This window comes from Pseudorca crassidens, chromosome 4, assembly GCF_039906515.1.
Source record: "Pseudorca crassidens isolate mPseCra1 chromosome 4, mPseCra1.hap1, whole genome shotgun sequence".
Lineage (NCBI taxonomy): Eukaryota > Metazoa > Chordata > Mammalia > Artiodactyla > Delphinidae > Pseudorca > Pseudorca crassidens.
Genome location: NC_090299.1, coordinates 35145831 through 35168235, shown reverse-complemented (window position 1 = coordinate 35168235; position 22405 = coordinate 35145831).

Below are 22405 nucleotides of genomic sequence, written 5' to 3'. Positions count from 1 at the left end.
ACATGTCAGTGTCCAAATGTTCTCTTCTTTATAAGATCACAGTCATATTGGATTAGGGCATACCCTAATGACCCCATTTTAACTTAATTATCTATCTAATGATCCTCTTTCTAAATATGGCCACATTTTTAGGTAGTGGGGTTAGGATTTCAACATATGAATTTTGGGGAAAACATAATTCAGCCTATAACAGGCAGTGAGGGAAAGAATTGTGGGATATATAAAGAGAACGGTAAATTTTAGCTTGACTAAAATATAATTGCATAAACTAATATAGAAATCAGGCTGGACAAAAGACTGAAGCCAGATTATATGACTGACTATCAACCTAGAAAGTTTGGACTTGATTCCTTGAGCATTAGGGAACCAGAAATGAATCTGAGCAGGGGAGTAACATAATAGCTACAAAGCTTTTGCATGTTTACATGGTGCCAGACACCATGCTAAGTGTTTTACCTTATCAACTCACTTTACTATCATCTCATTTTAATCTTTGCATCAATACCTTTAACCAGGTGTTATTAGTTTTGTTTTACAGAGTAGTGGATTAAGGTTAAAAAAGTTATTACAGCTTATGAATAATAGCACAGGAAAACTTAAAATCTTCAAAATCTGGCATCACATCCAGTGTATTTTGAATCTCAGACATTGTAGTTTCATCTCTAAAATTTCAATTTGTGTTTTTTTTTCATTATTATCATCAATGTCTCTGACTCAATTTTGGACATATGGAATAGAGTCATAATAACTTTTTTGTGTCCTTGGCTTGTCATTCTCATGTCTGTCAGTTGTGGGTCAGTTTCAAGTGATTGATTTGTCTCTTTATCATGGCTCATATTTTCCTGCTTCTTTGTGTGCCTGGTAATCTTTGACTAGATACCAGACATCGCAGGTATTACCTTGTAGTGTTCTGGATGTATTTTTATAAATATTCTTGACCTTTACTCAGGGGTGCAGTCAAATTACTCAGAAATGGTTTGATCCTTTTTTGCATCTTGCTTTTAGAATTTGTCAGATGAGAGAGGAGCAGGGCTCAGACTAGGCCAAATTATTTCCCATTTCTGAGGCAAGAGCCTCTCTGCACTTTATACTCTGCCCCAATTTTGAGATTTTCCAGTCTGGCTCATGGCAACAGGCACTGTTCTCCCTGGGTATGAGCTGGGCCTCATTACCTCTAATCCTTTCCAGTGATTCCCTGGCCTTGGGTAGTTTCCTGAAGTGCATGTAATGATCAGCGCACTGCTGACTACTCAAGGGGCCCATCTGCAGAACAATGGATTTCTCTCCCTGTGTAGATCTCTTCTCTTCAGCATCTGTCCTGAAAACTCTAGGTACTTTGATCTACTTAGATTCTCAGGTTAATCTTCTCACCTCGGGGTATGCTCTGGGCTCCACCTTAGCTCCTCCTTCTTGTGTCGTGGCCTGGAAACTCTCCAAGACACTAAGCTGGGACACCTGTAGATGTCACTTCATTTGTTTCTAATTTCTCAGGAGTCATCTTCCTTCATTTTCTCATGTCCGCTGTCTCGCAAACTGTTGTTTAAATATTTTGTGTGGATTTTGTCTATTTCAGATGGAGAAGTAAATTTGACCCCTTTTATTTGATCTTGATCTGAAGCAAACATCAAACTAGGTATTTTAGTTTTAAACTACTGCTTTCCATATAAATTTTATGATGTCAGGTAGAAGAGTAAAGTGGGCGGTAGAGTCCTAAAATTAAAACATATGTAAAGCAAATCAACAAGATAAATAAGTGTTAGTGTGGCAGAGGGTGGAGCAAGTTAAGTGAGATAGACTTAACAGTCTCTTCTCCCAGAAGGAACAGGATGGAGTAGACGGCTGCTTCATTATTGCTGTTGCTGAACCTCAAGACCTCTTCTCGGGCACTGGGAATTTCACTCTGATCTAGAACTAGTTTTTCAAGGAGGAACCCTTCTTTCCTTCCTTTTCCCTTCCTTTTCTTCCCTATCTGATCACAGGTTGGCCTGATATCCATGCCATCCTCATCTTCTTTCTTTTCCTTGTAGTGAGAACACCTCTCGAAATGGGTAGGGCATCCGATATTATTTTAGCTGCCATTGTATGATAATTTCATATTATCGCCTTCCTGTTGCTAATGTGCTGAAATGAATTTCAATATCCCTTCCATATCTGCTAGAAGCCCATTTGTGAATATGATCCTAATTAAGAGTGACCATAGAAACTTGGGGAGCATTTTGTTAATATACTAGAAGAATGGACTCCATGGACATAGTGCACAAGGAAGATGTGTAATCATCTTTTAAAAATTAAATGATATTTTAAATGTATTATGGGATCTTGGTTTTTAAAATATAATTTCAAAGTTTGATTTTAAACAGTGATTTTATCTGAGTTATTACTTTGAGGAAACACACTAGTCTCTCAGTATCCATCAGGGTTGGTTCCAGGACCCCTGTGGATCCAAGATCCCCAGATGCTCAAGTTCCTTACATAAAATAGTATAGTATTTGCATATAATCTATACACATTCTCCCATATAATTTAAATCATCTCAAGATTACTTATAATACTTAATACCATGTAAGTGCTATGTAAATAGCTGTAAAAACAAGGTAAATGCTTTGTGAATAGTTGCTAAGCCATGGCAAATTCAAATTTTGCTTTTTGAAACTTTCTGGAAAATTTTTTTGGAACATTTTCAGTTTGTTGTTGATTTAGTCTGTGGATGAAGAACGTGCAGATACAGAAGGCTGACTAGGTAGCATTTTGTATTCTAATATTTCTGGTCTCCATATAGACCTGCCCTCGAATCAGTATGTCTACTATATTTTTTATTAGTAATTTTTATGATAAAGCTTAGACACATCTACAAAAACTGTATACCTACCTCATTATTTGATATAATCTAGAAATCTTCAAATGGGAGGTATTTTTTGAATTATAATTAAAATTGGAGACAGAGCCTTATTTTGTTTTTCACTTAAGTGGAGTTATATTGAATGAAAACTATATCTTGTTCAATCACATAGTTGTAATTTCTAACACTTTACACGTGAATCATGTAAACAGAGAGGTGCTGATTTGATAGCTCAGATACCTGAAATCTAGGAAAAACACTTTATTTTGAGGGTTTTTTCGTTTCCTCACTCATAGACACTAAAGGCAAGATTGAATTCCTATATAAATATTTAATACTATACAATTGATAGATGTTGATAAAAATAATATATTTGATATTTACTTGATACTTTTAATGTTTAGTATATTAATAGATAGGATAACTTTGATATATGTCAATGTTTGAGTGATTAAAGTGAATATTCTTTGACTTTACACACTTAGCAACAATGCTTCAACTTCCTTTCACCATTAATTTTAGTGTGTTCTACTCAAGAGACTATAATGGAAGTCTTTGGTGTACTTTTTTAAAAATATCACATTTTTTAAAAATATTATGAAAAGTTTTGATGTCTTATTTTAGTGTATAAATGACACTTGAAATTTCACAACACAAATCTTACACAAATAATACCAAGAGCTAAAAAATGATCATATTCCTGTTAGCTTATATATGCTTATATTTCTAGAGGTTAAGTTAATTGTGATATATTGACAAAATAAAAGCTGCACTATTTATCTAATTCTTTATTATCAAGATTTTAAACGTTATGTCACAGATAAAGGGGCACTGCTAAGAAAGTAATCCCTTATCTACATTCCTAAACAGAAAATAAAGCAAATGTACTCTGCTTGTTTATGTTTTTCCTCCCGTCTGCCTGTCTTCTCTGTCCTTCTTGAAAATGAATGATTGAATAGAATGGCCTAGACACAGGGTCCATTTCTCTTTGTGCCTTGTTCATTGTGAAGATCCTACAGCCTGAAGCAATATCTCCTTTAGAAAACAGGGAATTATTTAGAGAGTGCATCCATCCTGTGATTGCAAGGGAGAACTCCAGGCTTTTGTAAAGGCAAAAATAATGCTTTCAAATCCACATAGATGTCATTCAAAGCTCAGTGCTAAGTAGAAAAAAAATTAGCAGCCACAACTGTTAGATCCTAGGCTGAAAGATGGTAAATAAGCTGAAATTTGCATTGTCATTACTGAGTTAATAGTCATTCAAACTAATAAAATACACCACCTAGAAAAATAAAAAAGATAAATATGATTTTTATACTTACTAAATAATAGCTGATACAGAAGAAAACTGTTAAAATGTTAATATTATTATAAAGTTACAATATTATCAATTCGTATCAATTTAGTGAATTAAAAAAAATTTTTTTCATCAGCAAACTTTCTCTCCTTCGGTCCACGCTTTCATTTCATTTAGTCAGATTTTTGAAATGCTCTATCCAACTTGCAAATTTTGATGTGGCTTTGGTGGTATATACTATTTCTTTAAGTTAATTGCAAGGTTTCCCAGGACCTATATGTATAAAAACATATGACAATAGCAAAACTAATTTGGCAGATTTTGTTTTTAAATTTTTTTTTTTTTTTTTTTTTGCTGTATGCAGGCCTCTCACTGTTGTGGCCTCTCCCGTTGTGGAGCACAGGCTCCGGACACGCAGGCTCAGCGGCCATGGCTCACGGGCCCAGCCACTCTGCAGCATGTGGGATTTTCCTGGACTGGGCCACAAACCCGTGTCCCCTGCGTCAGCAGGCAGACTCTCAACCACTGTGCCACCAGGGAAGCCCCCAGATTTTGTTTTAAATGGTATATGTGCTATGGATTTGGGGATCAGGTATGGGGTATGAATGCTATAACATCAGTCACAGACTTGGTATAGCAGGTCTATTCATTTTCATGGTCATGCAGAAAACCAGGCCAGGTCAGGCAAGAGCAAGGAGCTTTAGCACAGAACTAGAGGGTGATCTGGCTAGCTCCCTAAGGGGAAAAAAATTGAAGTGAGAAAAGAGGAATGTTGGAGGATGGGTAGAAGAGAAAAAAGTCATGGATGAAGGGGAAAATAACTCTTTTCCAAGAAATCATCCCGGAGATTACTAATTCCTCTTAATAGTGATGTTCATGAAAATGCAAGTGCATAATAAATGATTCAAAGGACACCTGAAACTCTCAGGTGCACTTTTTTTTTTTTTTTTTTTTGCGGTACCTCTCACTGTTGTGGCCTCTCCCGTTGCGGAGCACAGGCTCCGGACGCGCAGGCTCAGCGGCCGTGGCTCACGGGCCCAGCCGCTCCGCGGCATGTGGGATCTTCCCGGACCGGGGCACGAACCCGTGTTCCCTACATTGGCAGGCGGACTCTCAACCACTGCGCCACCAGGGAAGCCCAGGTGCACATTTTTAATATCAGGTGGGAAGAAAAATGTAGAATCTTGAGCATGAAAAACATTTTATTACAAAGATGTGATTTGTCCACGAGGCAGGTTTCTTTAAGCTCTGAGTTCACTGCACAGCCTCAGCAATTTATTGGGCTATGCCACAGAATCATCATAAATCCATGGGAGGATGTCTTGAGCCATGGGGAATGAGCTGGCTCGCTTACGTATGAGGCGATTCACAGCACTTCCTCTCGGAAACCTGGAAACCTTTTATGAGGCCACGTGCTTTCTTGTCTGAGACACCCCTATGTCTAGGCAGAGGTAGCTTTGGCTACATTGTGTTGGTTTTCCCTGTATTTTTTCTGCCTGACTGAAGGAAAATGCTTTTTCTAGCCAAATCCTCTCTCCTGTTTGGGCAGAGACTTCTAAATTAATTCCTAGTTGTTTGGACCAGACCCAATGCTATAGACTGCAATTAATATTATCAGCTCCAGAACACATAAGAATTCAAATTTGTCTGAGACAAGGGAGTGGAGGAGGTCTATTTTTGAAATAATGCATATAATCAGAAATTCTCTGGTGAACTCCACCAGGGGGCAGCTCCCCTGTGATATGTTCACAATATTTGCTTCAGAGCCTGCAGCCTGTCGGCAGCATTCCCAGAGACTACACCTGTCCGTGTCACACTTCAGTCTCACCCATCAGAAATCCTGCCTGAAATTCTTGTATTATGCAGGATCACATGTACAAGTGGAGGCACTAAAAGGACAGTAAATGTGGATCTTAGAGGAATTTTAGTATCAAGAAACTAGAAGACTGTTCTTAAAAGCCACAGAAATGCTAGGCTATTACATAAAAGCATAGCCTCTTTTGCTGGATAATGTTTATTATTATTATTATTTCCTGAAAGGAGCCAAAATCATCCTGCAAGTGAAGAGCTTCAAAGGAAAGAAAGTTACAATTCAAATAAAGAAAACCTGGAATAGGAGACTTTTGAAGTGAAGATGATCAAAAAGAGAGCAGTGACTGTTCTGATGGCATGAAATCTCGTTCAACAGTGGCTAACATTTAATAGAATTTACTGGGATAATACATTGAAAGTGAAAGAGAGTAGTGAAAAGAATTGTAAGACCACACCGTTATAAGAAATCAGGAGGTCAAAGCAGAAGCAAAGAGAAGTGTGTTAATAATACATCCGATACTTACACTGTGGTTTATTTTATGGTAATAAACCACTTTACAATGTACCATCCTGAAGATGTGTCCTCATCTGATGTAGAACAACAATGGACAAAACTTGCTTAAGAAGCTTGTGCATCCTGAGAAGGCCTTTACAATACAGTATTAGTCAAGTCTACAACATCTGTGCTATCAAAAGTTTTTCTTTTCTAAATGTATAAATGCATGGTAAAAACTCCCAGCAAGCTGTCAAGAGGGATCTAGAAGGGGATGGGGTGAAAGAATGCCTGTGACTTTCTTCAAATTAACAAAAATTTAAATAGCACTGTCTAATGTAATCAACAGATGGCAACCATGTCTGGACAAGCATAAAAAAAACTTACTGTCACCATGTAATTTCTGTTCTATTGTGCTAAATAATAATTGCAGTTAACATATATCTAAGTTAACAGAAATGTTGCCTGGAACTCACAGTTGATATTCCTAATTCTGAAGTGCTGTCGACCCTTAATTGGCTACTATGGAAAAACATGCTCAAAAATCTTAGCAAATTAGTTAGAAACCACATTTTCCATCTTATTAAAACTGAGTTCTTGGGCTTCCCTGGTGGCGCAGTGGTTGAGAGTCTGCCTGCCGATGCAGGGGACACGGGTTTGTGCCCCGGTCCGGGAAGATCCCACATGCCGCGGGGCGGCTGGGCCCGTGAGCCATGGCCGCTGAGCCTGCGCATCCGGAGCCTGTGCTCTGCAACGGGAGAGGCCACGACAGTGAGAGGCCCGCGTACCGCCCAAAAAAAACAAAAAAAAACCTGAGTTCTTATGTGCCTTCAGTGTACCTTCAGCAAAAGTTGTATTAGGATAAAGGCTATGCCATGGTGACAAGGTATCCTAAAGTACAGTGGCTTAAACAAGATAAACAGGAATTTCTCTGTGATGAAACTCTCCAGGCAGGTGATTTAGGGTTGGCAAGATACTCAGAGGTGTCAGGGACACAAAACTCTTCCATTTCTTTGGCTCTGACATCCCTAGGCTATTACCTCATCAGCCTGCTTGAAATTAGTCACAATGTCCAGTTTATAACCCATAGGAGTGGTGAAAGAAGCACTATTTTAAAGGCATGATTCAGAGGTTGCACAGTTCAATTCTGCTCATATACCATTGGCCAGAATTGGTCATGTGACCCTAGCTGGCAAGAAAGGAGACTGAAAATGCATAGCTGGGTGACCCGTGTACTTGATCACAATGCTTATTTATATCGATGAAAAGGGAATGAATATTGGCCAAGGAAATTGGCAACCTCTGAAACAACAGTGTTCACAGATTGAAGGTACAGAAATATGAATCAGATAGACATAGGTGCCTTTATTTTAAAAATTCAAAATCCCTCATAGGATTTTATATAGGCTCAAGCTTTATATAACTAATAGCTTCTCCTGTTAGAGAAATGACTGTAATGTTTTCTGGATTTCAAATCCAAGTGGAGCATGGTCATTGGAGAGTTTGTAGCCACCTTCATGCATCTATAAAGATTTCTCTTTATATCTCTGAATCTTTCTAATTTCATTTTGTGGATTTATGTTTTTTATTTCTAATTTGTTTTCAGTCAATGGTAGCAACTCCATTTTTTATAATATTGAAAATGCGAAACCACTTTAATGACCAAACAGTGGATAATTCATTATCACCAACTGTTGCCCAATGATAATAATAGAGAAATAGATATACATCATCAAATATATTTCTAAGACCAGACATTTTTTTGAATTAGTTCTTTAAAGTTTTTAAGGTAAATAATACTGATGCTATATAAACTATTACAAAGCAGAGAAAAAGAAGGAAAATTCCAAATGATGCTAGGTTCATTTTAGAAGCTCCTCATACAAGTCCTGTTCCCTTTCATACACTCCTATCTGAAGACGTTGCCTTAAGCATGTTGGACACTCAATAAAACTTTAACAATCTGAAAGTCATTGACCATATGAATAATTTTTTCCTAATTTTTAAATTAATTTCAAAATCCAAAGAGGTATGGTTTCTATTTATTAAGGATTATGATAGCCATACATTTTTCTTTGTCAATAGTGGGGGCATATTCTATCAGGGCTTGTTAGTTGCTTTGTTTAGGTTATAACTTACGTTATGACTCTCCTAATCACAGAGAAACCAATCCAACTTAGTGATTTAGAATTAGACAACTTCTTACAGTCCAAAAATTACCATACAAATGTTATACAATCAAAATATTACTTCCAAGGGGATAAAGATGTTTATCATTTTATGGATCACAAACTTATGGTTAATTAACATATTAAACCAAAGCACAAAAGAAAACATAAAGTAGATGTGGACTGTTTCTTCTTGTAAAATTTGTGTTTAGTTTCTTACACATTCAAAGTTCTGCTTAGACATCCATGTTCAATCCTACCACTACTCTGTTAAGAGCCATGAGATTGTGAAAGGCCTGGTTTATCCTGTCTTGATTACCAGAATACTATTTCCACGTCATCAAAAACCATCAGGATAGGCCATTCTTCTGAAATGAAACCTTGCGGGCCTCTCACTGCTGTGGCCTCCCCCATCGCGGAGCACAGGCTCCGGAGGCGCAGGCTCAGCGGCCATGGCTTATGGGCCCAGACACTCCGCGGCACGTAGGATCCTCCCAGACCGGGGCACGAACCCGCATCCCCTGCATCGGCAGGCGGACTCTCAACGACTGCGCCACCTGGAAGCCCGAAACCTTCTTTTTATTATTTCCCTTGTCAATCTGCCTTCTTTGAGCTTCATTTTGGGGCTAGATTCTTCTGTCTTGTACCCTTAAGTAACTAATCTTCCATTTTAAGTTAGGACAAATCTCCCATTTGTCTTACTTTGACTTTTCGGGGTCCTCTTATAGCTGGAATTGTGTGTCAGTGTACCTCAGCTAATATTATATCTTTTATAGTTGACTGAAAGATTTATAATTCTTTTTAAATAAATAAAATGAATAAATGATTAACTCACATACACACCAACAAAGCAGTATTTTTCAAGTAGAAAATCCATTCAAAATTAATGTATATGTATTTTATATTTTTTATAACTTTTAAAAAGGTTTTCATGATTTATATCATTATTCTCACAACAATAGCAACCTAAGAAAACATGCAAAGAAGATATTTATTATCCCTGCTTTAGAGATAAAGCATTTGGGGCACAAAAAATTCAACAATGGGACCAAGATTACTGAATAAATCAAGGCCATGATGGTATTAGGACTTAGGTCTTCTGATTATGATCTCATAGATCATTCCACTAGATTGATAATCTCCAACGTTTCATGTCTTTATAAGTAAAAATCGAATTCAGTATTTACCCCCAGTATGTGTACTGATTTATTTGTAAATTACATGCAGGTGTTAACTACATTAATTCAGCATGTACATTTCACTTAAAATACAAAAGAAATGCAAAAAATAATAAAAATGGAAGAAAATAAAACTTTCAGGAGTTTTTTACATATCCTAGTAGATCATTAACTCTTCCCTCTAGGTAAACTCCACTAATCTCATTTGGAGTCCTATCCATGACCTCTTGCTGAATTAAGACATTTGACTTCTAAATTACACATACAATATACCGATATCTGAAAGTACCAGATAAGAAAATGGGTATCCATTATTATGAAAATATGTTTTCTCCTTTGTTTGTTTCTCTCGTCTGCATCTCTTCATTTATGCCTTCACTTTTTATTATTAGGAAGCATAGTCTTATTTTTCCTTAGGCACCGAGAACAACAAGTATTAAAGGAGCAGTTTGAAAATGTGTTCCCATGGCCCATTTTTTAATGCCTTCTCCTCTGAATCATCTTGCTCTGAAAGATCTTATACATCTTTCTGGTTCTCTGAAATTAAAAAAGGCAGTGCTTGTCTTTGACCAGAAGTAACAGAGTGGGAAGTTCATCTAATGGTAAGTGAAAACCCTCGACACAGTAGAAGGACAACTGAGCATTAGGCAGCTGCTGTTGCACTGTACAGCCCCCTCACTTTCAAGCAAAAAGTAGTTACATGAACAACGGTCCAAAGTGCTGGATGAGGCCATTAGCAGCTAGGCTGTGTAGTGCAAAATGAATGTATTTCACTCCATTTGAGCTAAGAAAGGTTTGGAGCTTCAGTGACGTAAATTGGGCTCCATTATCACTTAGCAGCTCTTCTGGAATTCCATGTCCAGTGAATAGTCTTTTAGTTTGGACTGGAAAGAGAGCATTTCATAATAGCCTGTGCCATTTCAAGAGGTAATAAGAGTACTAATGACTATATGCACAGTTTAGGAAAACCTACTTTCCACATTTGCTATTTGTTTAGCTAATATACGAGTTTTAAAGATATTTGTGTAATATTCATGTTACACTAGAAAATTATTCTTTATTCATGTTACACTAGAAAATTATTCTTAGCTGATATTACCTACAAATCAGTCCCGATGTAATTACAGACCTAAGCATTATTTTTTTTCAGATTTCACAATAATCCTTTGTAAGGCTGTCAATCCCTCGTATCCACTGTCTTTAGTGAGTAGTTAGCGTGTTTCAAAGAATATAGAATATACTTTACAAACATTTGTTTTGTTGCTTCAAATGGTAATATAACACTTAAGTTTTCTAATCATCTCTTTGTATTTTACAGAACAGTAATAGTGGAGAAAAACCCCAAAGCCATACTGTTTTATTTCCCTGTATGCATGTTCAAGTATAATTAAACATGAACTTTCTTTCACTTTGGTATGTGTCATTTCAAGACTTCTAGGTACAATTCCAGATATTCTGTTATAACACTTCTTTAATTTTTATGCATATTTACATTTATTCTCGTTGAGAAATTTTAAAAAGTTATACATTAGTTTATTTCAGCCAGTTCCTTAAAAATACAGAAAACACAAAGCTCTCCCGTCTTTTCTCATTAATTCAAGTCCTCTTCCAAACACTTTATATATTTATTTGTTTCAACATTGCTGCTATCTTAGAGTCTTTGGGGTCAATGCCATTTATTCTTCTTAGATAGCATTAGATTTAACATTGATTCCTAAATCCTTTCTTTTTATCATTTCCCAGTGGTTGTCAACTCTCTCTAAAAGTTTTCTTTATGGCACATATTCAAATATGACCGTGTATGCTTTTAACAATATTTTTTTCTTGGAAAGATGCTGTCATTGCCTTTCAAAACATGTATACTCACTATTACTAGTGGCTTATTGAGTATAATTTTCACATTTCATCTTTCTTTGTGCTTTAGTTCCCATTTCCTGTAATGTCTCAGTGATCTGTATAACACCCTTGTGTTCTAATGTATAAAATTCTATTTTTATGAGTATAGACAATCTTCAACATTTTCTTGCACGTTACCTAGATTCAATCTTTTAATTTTTAGCTTTAATCCTCAACTCCTCCATATTTTCACAGTATTCCTTTTATATACCAATTTGCCCCTTTCCATGTTGTCATGAATTTTCAGCAAAGTTTACATTTGTACTATTTTTATAAGGTGGGCATCTAGAATTTAAAATTCATTTTAAATGGTTGATATTTTGGGACAACAACAAAAACTCACTACACTATAAAAATAATTCTATTGCTCTTCACAACTACTCAACTTCCTCCATGAAGATATATTTGGATTTGTTTTTGTTCATTTTGGTGCAAAATATAGACAAATTTAAAAAGTCAAGACTTCTTACTTTAATTGAGGAGATCGGCAAGTTCTTTCTCCAAAAAGCAATTATATGTTGTCACAAAATTGACAGAAGCTATTATTTCAATGCTCTGGAAATTAGCCAAAGGAATAGAAACGGAGACGTGCTTATTCTTGAACAACTGCTGAACCATGGAGAAGAGCAGCAGGGGTCTGTGCCATTCTCTCAGCTCAGTGTGGTGTTTCTATCAGGACTGAAAAGCTGTGAGAATCAACAACCTTTCTATTTGGAATGTTGGGTGATACCCACACCCGTTTGCATTATTAGCGGAAGTGACTTCTTAAAGGCAAGCAAACAGGTAAGAGCCAACTGCTTGGTTCTGCTAGCCTGAGATTGTGGATATGACTGGGCCAAGCATGTTACTGGCTGAAGCTGTGCATGTGTCCAGCTGACGTTAGAGTAGGCCCAAGCTGTTCAAACATTCCTGGTCAAGCCTGTGACTGCATGCATATGTATAGAAGACTTTCCATATACAATTAATAGTGAGAAAAAATGTTTCACTATGCTATAAAAATAATTCTATTGCTCGTTACACCTACTCACCTTCCTCCATGAAGATATATTATTGTTGACTAGGACAATCAGGAAAGAATTCTTTTGGTAGTGACATTAAAACTAAGTTCTTCCAATCTCTGCTAGCTTCAAACTTTTCTTCTGTAGCTTCTTCACGTCTCTCTGCCTTCAAAGAATTGATGAGTTAGGGCCTTGTTCTGGATTAGGCTTTGGCTTAAGGGAATGCTGTGGCTGGTTTGATCTTCTATCCACACCACTAAAACCTTCTCCATATCAGCAATAATGCTGTTTCACTTTCTTATCATTTGTGTGTTCACTGGAGTAGCACTTTTAGTTTCCTTCAAGAGTTTTACATTCACAACTTGGCTAACTGGTGCATGGAGGCCTAGCTTTCAGCCTGTCTCAGCTTTTGATATGTCTTCCTCGTTAAGCTTAATCTTTTCCAGGGTTTTGTTTTTCTACTTTTTTTTTTTTTTTTTTTGGGCGTGCCGTGTGGCTTGTGGGATCTTATTTCCCTGATCAGGGATCCAACCCACGCCTTCGGTAGTGAAAGGGCCAAAGAGTCTAACCACTGGACTGCCAGGGAAATTCCCTCATTTCCAGGTTTTGATTTAGAGTGAGAGACATGTGACTCTTCCTTTCACTTGAATACCTAGGGGTTATTAATTGGCCTAATTTCAAATGTGCTGTATCTCTGGGAATAGGGAGGCCCAAAGAGTTGGAGAGAGAAGGGGAAATGGCTGATCAGTAAAGCAGTCAGAAAACACACAGTATTCATCGAGTTCAAGGTCCTACATGGGCACCGTCCATGGCGCCCCAAACAATTACAATAATAACATCAAAGATCACTGATCACAGATCATCATAATAAATATAATAAAAATGAAAGAGTTTAAAATATTGCCAGAGTTACCAAAATGTGACACAGAGACACGAAGTGAGCAAACGCTGTTGGAAAAATTGTGCCCAACAGACTTGTTTGCCACAGGGTTGCCACAAACCTTCATTTTGTAAAAAAAAACGTGCAATATCTGGGAAGCACAATAAAGTACAGTGCCATAAAACGAGGTATGCATGTATTGTATTTTGCTTGTATTTTCTTAATCCATATAAAATTGTTTATCTAAAGATTTTGCTTTACACACATGAACAATGTTCTTTTCTATTTTTAAAAAGAATTTTATTTGTATAATTTTTGAAGAGCACTATTTATCGTTGAGCACTATGTTGAAACTAATTTGTTAGTGAATAAATAATTTCAAAAAAACCCAAAAAACTAAGTTCTTAAAAAGAGAGAGAAGATGTTTCAGAATGTACAAAAAAATCAAGCCCACACATATTAAAGGGATGCCATAGATATAAATATAGAGAATAAATAATTAAATTATGTTATAAGAAATTATATAAGAACTATTACATAAAAAGGTAATTTAAAAGTCAGAACTATATAAGAACTATTACATAGAAAGAAAATTTAAAAATTTTCCCTTAGTAAGGATTTTTTTGAAAAAGCCTACTACATTCCTGAAAAAAGAGAAAACAATATTAAAAGACATAAAATTACACAGATCCTAGTCATAATTTTCAATTTGACAGATATAGAAAAACAACCAAATATCCAAAACTGAAAACAAGTTACTTCAAAAAAAGGCTTCTCTTAGACTTTACATATAAAAGTGGATTTCATATAAAATCATTTTTACAAAGGCACAAAGGAAGGGCTGTGAACATAAAATTCTATACCCAGCCAAGTTGTCATTCATACCTATGCAAAATTTACAAAGGTGTTTACAAATATGGTAAAGAATATGTATTCCTGTGTTCATTTTTCTGAATAAAATATTTAGAGGATACCTTCTGGCCTACCAGTGATCAAGTGAGCAATAAAATTTAAGAAGCCAAGAGAACAGGAACTCTGTAGAGTAAGAGCTGTTGGAGAGTGCTAATACTAATTACCTACTTAGATATAAATTCAAATAATTGCTGCAACTCTGGCTATAAAGTTAAATGCCAGAGCCTGTAGTAATTACTTAATACAGTTATATCTTTTAGATTATACTAATATAATCATATTATATTAACATATAATTATATAATATATAATCACAACCATAATTTAGATTTATTTTTCTAGAATAAATTAAGAAAACATGAGAATTTGGAGAAAGTGGGAGCTTTAATTCTCCCTCTTTCATAGTGGAAAGTAAAATTATTATTTATTTCTGCATTTTGATCATCTGGAAAATTTAGTTAGAATCTTTTTAAGGAAAGGTTAAAGTCACTTTCCAAAATACAAGAGAAAATAAGCAAATAAAACATGACTCACATGACAAAATACAAATGAAAGGCAACATTAAAGAAACATAAGAGTAAAAAGAATAAAATAGAAATAGAGATAATACTTACAAAATCATTTTGGGAATTTTTGATAATTAATTAATTCAACTAATAGTTTTTCAATCACTGTAATAAGTAAAACACTTTAGGGGTTTTTGCTTTTAAAAAAGAGAAAAAAAATCCTACAATCTTGGGGCTTTAATTCTAGAGAGAGAGTGGAAGGTTAAATATAAGTAAGTTATATGAATAATTTTATTAAAAAGAATATCCTCATATTGGGATCAAAAGCAAAACTATGAAAGAAAATCATTGTATTGATTTAAAATATTCCTGCTAACTTTCTACACTAACTCTTTATTTCGCTGGCACTTTTGCTCTTTGATTAAAACATGTCACTCTTACTGTTCTAAGTTGGATAGTGCCCTTCGCTCCAAATACTTGTCTATTTGAAACCTGTGAATATGACCTTATTTGGAAATAAAGTCTTTACAGATGTAATCAAGTTAAAATGAGGTCATCCTGAAGAAGGATGAGCTTAAATCCAATATACTTAGTGTCCTTCAAAGAAGAGGGAAATTTGGACATGGACACACACACACACACACACACACACACACACACACACGGGAGGCCATATGAAGATGAAAGCAGAAACTGGAGTGATAAAGCTGAAGCCAAGGGACTCTAAGTATTGTCAGAAGTCACCAGAAGCTAAGAGGGAGGCATGGAACAGACTCTTCCCAATAACCTCAGAGAGGGCACAGTCCTGTCAACACTGTGATTTCAGATTTCTAGCCTCCAGCACTGTGAGAAAAGACAGTTCTGTAGTTTTAAGCCGCTCAGGTTGTGATACTTTCTCACAGCAGCCCAATAAAACAAATACACAGGTAATTTAAAATGAGACAACACTGTGGTGCACAATAAAATATGTGAAAATTCAATGAAATTCTGATTCTCATCATAAGAACTATTATCATGTTCCTTTAGAAGCATCAAATACTTTCCAAATACTTTTAAAATGCCATTTCTTTACTAATTTTCTAAGCTTGCATTCAGTCTATTAGGTAAATATAATCATGTATGGTAATTCCCAAGAAGATATAGCTTAACTCTTTCCCCACAAAAATCATTTTCGAAATGAATATCTTAAGATCATACTTTTCCCCAAATCATCTTCTTATTGTTCTACCGAGGTATGGTACATCCCCGTTCCTCAGGAATTTACTAATTCAAGATGCCAGAGTGAACATCACAGTCATTCTACCCACAAAACCTATCTTAGGAATAACACAAAAAAGGTGCTCAAATATATTCTTTGAATAAAGATAGATTTAAAGAGATTCATTGATTTGCACAGTCAAATATATATACATATATTTACTAGCTAGACTGATGCCTCAGACTTCCCATTTTAGCAGTCATTCTGGCATAGCCTGTAACTTAAAAGTCCAACTAGAAACGCCGCTTTGAGTCCAACAAGAAAAGTAAGTGCCCTTGTCTTCTGACACAGAAGAAGAGAGAGGGTTCTGCATAACCCTCCATATATCCATAAACATCTCCATAAACATCTTCCGGGTCCATAAGAGCTGGCAGCATGGCGTTGTGCTCTGAAGCAAAGGGAGCTGATAGCTCAGCAGATGTAGACAGAGGCAAGGGACTGTGGCAAGAGTAAGCCCAGAGTACAGGCTGGCGTCACAGGCTTAACTGACTTAAGAAGAGGCCCGGAGGGGCAAGCACCAAATGGGCAGATATTGAAAGAAGGCAATCCAGAGAAGAAGCTGGTATACTCGTAGTCTCGCCTACAGACAGCTTTAGATGGATCCGAAAGAGAAATATCCTTTGCATGGTAAACAAATAAGTACAGTGAGAAAACGTAGAAAGCAAGAGATGATTTCTAGCCTAAGTAAGGAAATTGACCAAAACTGTGCTTTCCAAAATACATTCCTGTGAATATTAGCATAATGAAAGCTTCCATTAAATTTAAGAGGATGATACTGTGATTTTCTTTGGGAATAATGTCATATCATAAACGCCTTGAGATGACCAGAATGAATTTTAGCACTTTCGAGACTTTGAGAAGACATCGGTTTTGCATTGTGTTTCTCGGCCTTCTTGATCCACTAAATGCCTCTTCTGCTGCCCTCTTGCCAGCATTTTTCCCCTGCAAGTAACTATTACCCAAGATAAGGAGCACACGTTGGGTAATGCCAGTTCAAGAGTATGAACAATTTTAGCTATCGGAGCTCTTTTATAATCTACTCTCTATATATCAAAAAAAAAAAAAAAATCTAACAATGCAAGCCTAGTGGTTTAATTACTTAGAGATAATACCTAGGTAGCAAGCCTGAACGTAGCTGTCAAACACAAAGTGGTCAAGGTCAATGAGCTAATTCAGAATTTATAAGTTGCTTTGGATGTAAAAATTTTCCAAATGCTACCAGGTGAAAATTACCCTGAAAATATTCATCCTAAAACCCCTGACAATGAAATATATGTTAAAGGGGATGCTTTTCTCTCAAGAATGACCAAAAAGTTATTAAAATGAAAGATAAACATAAATAAAATTGCTGGAAATTCTACCTCCCATACTAAAGAGTGTTCTTTTCCAAAATATGTAGCTAGAATCATAAAGCTCTACAAAATTACACAGCAATTCTGTCACCATATTGACAAAAAGGGAGGAGTGGGGGAGAAAACCAACAATTGTGGTGCATAGCAATGGTAAGGAGATGGAAAAAATATCTAGGATAATCGCAAAAAGATTCTAGCTCATGATTACAAGATCTCTGTTGGAAAGTGCTTCAATTCATAATACCTAGAAAATCCAGAATAACCCTAATAAAACTAGACAAAAAATTACACAAGGACAGAAATTGGAAGAGCCATTTCCAACTAAATCGATGCTATAACTTACTCTGTTAATGTTACCGGTACCACCCTGTCTTGCTATGAATACCACAGCCTTCCTTCTCTCCTAATGGTTTAAATCTCTGTGCTTTTTCTATACCTCAAACGTGACAGTAAGAATTCCAGCAAGCATTCTGGTCATGTCGTAAAATTGTTACACAGTCGGGGAAAGGTGAAGTTAATCTCAGAATCATGTGATTTCAGAGTTTGAGAGACTAGGGCAACTGTGTGATTCATTCCTTGAGAAATGCTGGTAGAAAAAAAAGTGCAAATCACATCATGAAAGGATTGGGGATAGGGCTGGAGATGTGAAGATTTACTGGTGCACAGATATCTATGTGAAAACATACAAATTACAGTTTCTTGTGAAGAAATGACTACATGTCTTGGATGGTATGCTTCATCTAAAGGTCATGGACTGGTAGTGTTCAGTTGGTATAATCTTTAGGGTCTGTGAGGTCTGTTTAAGATGTAAAAGCGATATATAAAACATATTGGAGAGAAGGTTGTTTCTTGGAATCTCTAAATAGTGCGTGTCTTTCCTACCCATTTCTATTGATTTAAATACAACTTTAAAATAAAAAAATTCTTTCCAAGAGGCTTTAGGCTTGAGGGGAAAAACAAAGTTCCTGTTGGCAACTCTAATAGTAATTGCTAAAATCCATTTTTAATACTTCTTTTTTAAAAAATTTTATTTACTTTTTATACAGCAGGTTCTTATTAGTTATCTATTTTATACATATTAGTGCCTATATGTCAAGCCCAATCTCCCAATTCATTCCACCCCCCCATACTTCTTAATATGAAATCTTTTTTCTATTTCATGAAGATAAACAAGCCAAAGTTAACATTTGTGAAAAAGGTGAATTTCCTAGAAGTTAATTACCACTTTTGCTCTATTAATTCTGTTGCATATTTGAAGATGTACATTAAGGAATAGCCACTAATTTACCTCTTGGACAAACATTAATCCCCAATATTTTATTCTTTGGAGAAAACTACTCTCTGTGACAGGATGCATGTGTATTCATAGAAGCTACCAGAACCTTCAGTTCTCTGTGGCATCATTATATAGAATGGTAATCTGACAGGTCCTTTAGGGTTTTGGTCAACCTGAACTAAGGTTTCATTCTTAAAGATCATACACTCAATGAACATTAAACATTTCGATATCGTTTGGAAATCAGCTCTCAGATCCATGCCATCGGTTGCATTTCAAATCCCTATATGGTCATCATGTGTCCACACATAAATAATGACCTAGTTTTAAATAATAATGTTCCATCTTTATTCAGTCTTTCTTTTCTTCCTTTAGGGGATTTAATCTGGATGGCTTCAGCTCAACTCATTTCTCACTGTCACTTCCACACAGTACACACGTCCTGTTTCCCAACTTTCAGGAGTGTCTCTTCCTTCTTTTAAAAAATCGTTAAGTTTCACCTCACTGGATTTTTTCCTTTCTTGAGAGTTGCATACCTGGATTACTCCTTACCACCAATCTCTCTCTTTCCAAGTTAAATGTAAACATTGTTCCTAGATTTGCAATGATCTGTTTTCATTTTTTTAAGGAAAATCAATTTTAGACAGTTATCTTACCCAGCAAAAATCATGCCTATGATGGTTGAGAAAAATGTTTGCTTATTAAGCCAAGTTCTCACAGTCATGACATAAACAGAGACATCCTAAACACTTCCTTAAAAATCATATTTTTTATGATACCAGTGAGCAAGATGTTTGTGTGTCCCTTCACCCTCCAGCTGCTGCAGAGAACTATCACATGTTCTTTGCTATTTCTCTCTTCAAATGATCAAACACACAACAGAAAACTATATTGCCCTAATTTCTTTGGACCATATGTCCTAGCATCAGGTCTATCATTTACACACTGTCACTTACTGCAATTTTTGCAGTTGTATTCCCTCTTGGGCACCTTCAGTGGGGGAAATTCTAGGACAACAAGAAAATATTCTAATTTTCCATCTGCAAAAATCAGTTCTCCCAGCCTTAATCTTTTTTTTTATGAAGAAAAATAGCACTTGTATCTCCTGTGCTTTCAGTGAATCCGAAGGAATTTTGCCTTGATAATTTTATGTCTCTATCGCATAGGAGAATACTGGATTGGAAATCCTTGATTATCACAAAGTAACTTTAGAAGTTTAAAAAAAAGTCCTTTATATTTCCAAAAAATCGAAGGGAGAAGTTGGACTATGCATCTTTCTTGTCTATGAATCTATTCTTCATTTTCTCTCTCACAAAGGTATGATTCTGAATATCTTATGTTTAATCCATATGGTCACAGCTTTTAAAATGTCTCCTCATGTGTCTCAATTTATGAATTCAGATTGTCTCAGCCCTGTTAACAAATTATTTTATTCCACTTTGGTCTTCTATCTGAGTTAGAGTCATCTCAAAAAATTTTTTATAATAAATCAGGATACTAATTGGTAAATAAAGAAAACAATGAGTTAATTAGCAGTGACATAAACTATACATTCACAAATGATAACTTTGAACATTTATGCACCCATATCAAAAATAGAGAATTGGAAATACTGGGATAGATCTGAGAACATACTATGCATTTGATTATGCATCTCAAATACCCTTAATATCCTCTGTCAGATACTTGTTTCCTAACTGTATAGATAATTCCTCACAATTTATAAATTTGCTCATCTCATAATAAATTTCATTTTTTTTTTTCTAGTTAGTAACAAAAGAGTTGCCTCAATAATGACTTGTATTCCCTCTTTGTGGCAGCAGACAGAAAAGCCATTGTTACGATGAGAAGTTTTAAATTAATGCATCCAAAACTCTAAGAGACATTACATATGAAAGAAAAGATTCCAAAACCTCCTTTCAAAATGAAAGCACAGTTTCACTTTAATACGCAACAAGACTTCACCAGCTGGCTGCATTGCATGTACTTGGCATTCTGGTTGCTAAGTTTATTAGATATTTTATAGTCCTGGAAACTAAAGATAATGGAGCTCGTTCCCACATGCTTCATCAACAAAAATTGAGAGTCAGTCAAGCTACGGATATATGATGGAGTGAGTAAGCCAGGATACTCAGGGAAAAATGAATCAATCTGAAGGTGTTAAAGAGATATTGTCAGGTATCTGTGATGCTTAGATTTTAATTCTTATCTATTCTCCATTGGGTGCAATGCTCTTTTGAAAGATTTACAAAAGAAATGTTTCCCTTTGGATTATTTCCCTTTTCCAATTGGTCAAAATTCTTATTTTCCTCCACCCACTCCCACCCACCTCCACTTTAACACTTCGGAAATGAAATGACACAGGTTTTGGCATTATTTTGTTCCCAAAGGCTGTTTACTATGTCATCAAAGTATTAGATTAGATAATATTAACTTATAACTTTTAGTTCAAAAAATAGTTCAGTGGTTTCATAAGGTTCAACTTACTATTAGACACACCAAGAAATGGTGTGTCTCTGAGGACTGACTGCAGTATGTCCCATAACTTCCTAAAATGAATGGCAAAGAGATTTTGCAGTATCAAGAATATGTATTTATAGAAGAGATGCTTTCTTTTTGAGCTGATAAGTAATCTACAAGCATGAATATTATCCAGCAGATGGTCAACATCCCTACCCCAAAACACTTAGAACAGCATCTGGACTGCCCTCAAATGTATACTGATGTTGACTAATAGAGCCTGGAACCTATCTATGCCTATAACCAATTTGGCCACTCTCTAGAAGTATGATTTGGGGCAAATCTTTTATCTTCTCTGCATCACATTTCTTCGTCTGTATGATTGGGTGATTGGAAGACAGATACATGAGCCCTAACATTTAAAAAATCTTTTATAGTATAACCAGCATTCAAATTTTAGTAAACTATTACCTTGAGTATTTGAGGATGCAGAGTTACAAGAGTAATGGAAAGAAAGTTGAAAGCATTAAACCGATCTTAATGTTTTCAGATTGGATACTTTGGGGCCTGTTTGTACCACTAAGCAGGAAAAATGCCTTAGTTTGGCATGTGGGGTGAGGGGAAAAAGCATCCAAGAAATGAAATTGGATAAATTTAGATGTTTTGTGATTGTAGCTACTGAACATGTTTTATACTGGCAGAATATGCTCTCTGATATTGGAATACCGTCAAAATCCATTTAAATCATGCCAGAGAAATGTTAAATGGTGATGAGAGGGCTGGAATTTAAGCTGATAACAGTAGTAAAGACCTACTTACACTGACAAATTTGATGAGGGAATCTGACCTAGCAGATCACTCAAGGAATGGAAGAGTCTTCACACGACAGCTTTATCCTGGAATTCACAAGGGGGTGGCACTTTGGCAAGAAGCTATTCCCACCCCCAACCTCAGCCCCTGCTGGAACATTTGAGGTTTTACAGTCAAATCACATCCAAGGGAAGAACCAATCTAATTTATAGTGTGTGAGAAACATGAAGATAATAGTATAAATTTGTATGACTACTAACTGAAATGTCA